The sequence below is a fragment of the Panthera uncia genome (genome assembly GCF_023721935.1).
Source record: "Panthera uncia isolate 11264 chromosome A3 unlocalized genomic scaffold, Puncia_PCG_1.0 HiC_scaffold_11, whole genome shotgun sequence".
Taxonomy (NCBI): Eukaryota; Metazoa; Chordata; class Mammalia; order Carnivora; family Felidae; genus Panthera; species Panthera uncia.
In genome coordinates this window covers 19,411,454-19,414,271 of record NW_026057578.1, presented here as the reverse complement: position 1 = coordinate 19,414,271, position 2,818 = coordinate 19,411,454, and positions in this window count along the sequence as shown.

Genomic DNA, 2,818 nt, shown 5'->3' with positions numbered 1-2,818 from the left:
GCCATCTTGGAGTATGGTTCACCATCTTGGAGTATGGTTCGCCATCTCAGAGTACGGTTCACCATCTTGGAGTACGGTTCGCCACCTTGGAGTATGGTTCACCATCTTGGAGTATGGTTCAACATCTTAGGGCATCTGGCTTCATGGTAAGGTGTGAGTTCCAGGAACCCACATTTTCAACAGCTGCACCGGAGATTTGGATGCACACTGCAGTTTAAAACCACTCTGCTGGTAGGACATTGCCCAAAAAAGGCATGGCAGGTATACATGACCAGCCCAAGACAGTAATCCAGGTCAAGAGAAGACAATGGGTCAGGCTGATGGAGCTACACATTTTGGGCAACACCATGGTGCAATTATGAGTCTCACCTAACTTATGGGCAGATCAGAGTTACCACTGAAATGGAGGAGGGGGGTATTTTTTTTCATGGAAAGCAGCCTCTTTGCCAGTAATGCACTTTGGCAGATGTTTAAGGCGGGTTACATCCTTTGGGTAATCTGGTGGACACATTTTCAAGAATTTTAAAGCAGGAATGTTAACCCCAATTTCTATGAATATCTGCCAGCCATGACTTCTTTGTTCCCTGACAAATGTCATGAGGACTTAGAATCTCTAGACAAAGATTCCCAGAGGAAGACGCAGTGTGCTGCTAAAGGATGAGGAAGAGTCGACTTCCTGCTAAAAGCATATTTCCTTGAAATATGCAGCTAAAAGATTTTTTCCTTCCCTATTTGGGTGAAAACATCAGATCTACACTAAATGCACAGGAGAGGTTAATACCCAATATATATCCTGAGCCCGTGGGAAGAAAGGTCTAGTTGAGAGGAAACTGCTTTCTACACCTAAATGACACCGCTTAACATTGTAACATGAGACCAGGTGGGAATCCCCTCCCAGGACTCATGCAATTATGTAAATTAAATGAATACACTATTTGGAAGATATATAATATTCAGATGGCAACATTCAATTTTTAATCACCCTCCAGCCCTTTAAAGATATTGTTTTCTAAAAAAATTTTTAATGTTTTTATCTATTTTTGAGACAGAGAGTGACAGAGCGTGAGCAGGGGAGGGGCAGAGAGAGAGGGAGACACAGAATCCAAAGCAGGGCTCGAACTCATGGACTGTGAGAGATCATGACCTGAGCTAAAGTCAAACACCCAACCGACTGAGCCACCCAGCTGCCCCAAGATATGGTTTTCTAAGACAAATTAGAAATATTATTTTATAAAACATGGAGGCTATAAGGGTCTGTATAAACCTCTGTTACATAACGACATTTATTATTTCAATGAGGGAGTGAATGCGTGCTTGAGAAAATAAAATTAAGAGACTGGAAATTAGTTGTTTTTTCTTAATCTCTGAAATGTTAAATAATTATTATAAACCCCATACCTTTTTTCCATACTAGCTTATGACCTTTGTTAATACATATTACCAGCAAGATTTAGTGTCTCATTGTTTACTGATATCAGGTTAGGCAGAAGAAAAGTTTGGCATTTCTGGACTCTGGAAAAAATAAAGATTCATTGCCACAAGGGGGTTAACTGATAGGCCGATAATGAGAAAAGAAAGAAAAAAAATGGAAAAAAAACCCCACAGATGTAAAATTCTAAAATCACGGATTTCTGGTGGCATTCTGTATAGAGACAAGCAGCCCTCAATATCCTCCAATAGTTTTGAGATCACAACACAGTGCAATAATTAATATTTATTATACTAATCACTGCAGGCTATCAAGAAGTTCTGTGATACATCCATATATTCCGACTCAAAAGATGGGGAGATATATGACACAACTAATATTTCTTTCACGGTTGCTTTTTAAAGTTTTGCTATTTTATGGGTTTGGCTTCCTTCATGGGTAAAATTCACTTGACCAGAAAACCTCTTTCTCCAATGACGCAGTTTGCCAGGTTTAACAAACGAAAGTACAGGATGTGGGGGCGCCTGTGTGGTTCAGTTGGTTAAGCACCCGACTTCGGCTCAGGTCATGATCTCGCAGTTCATGAGTTCAAGCCCCACGTTGGGCTCTGTGTGGACAGCTCAGAGCCTGGAGCCTCCTTCGGATTCTGTGTCTCCCTCTCTCTCTGACTTCATTTTGCTCATGCTCTGTCTCTCTGTCTCTCTCTCTTTCTGTCTCTCTCTCTCTCTCAAAAATGAACAAACATTTAAAAAAGAAAGAAGTACAGGATGTGCAGTTATGTGTGAATTTCAGATAAACAACAAATCACTTGTCAATACAAATATATATTGCATCCAATATTCAGGACACACACTAAAAGAAAAAAGTTGTTTTTTACTTGAAACTTAAATTTAATTGAATGTCCTGTGTTTTATCTGGCAGCCCTATACCAATGACTCAAAAGGAACCTGGTGTTGCATCTCAGAGTTAGTACATTCTGGAATTGTTACACTTGAGAAAGCCTGGCTGATTCTATGAGTCAGCTCCACTGAGCTTTCCAGAAGAAATCTGCAGAATTTAGGACAAAATAACTTCATAGGGGAATAATAAGCTGCCTCTGACATCTCAAGTCAAGGGAGATCAAGGCTTGAGATGAACCTGCAGGAGGTATGCAAATAGAGGTGAGTTCTAGAAAAGTAGGTTTGCAGGAGTAAGTTAACTCAATAAGGCTCCTCATAAAATCACCTCCATGGAAGCCATTGGGCTGCATTGAAGGGAGTTGCAGAAAAGGCCTCATGATCCCATTGCTAAAGCTGCCACCGTATGTTGGGACCCCTCAGTACCCTGCTTCCCTACCTCGGGTCTGACCTGTCTGGAAGTCTTGTCTAACTCTCCTAGGCTTCTCCCTCT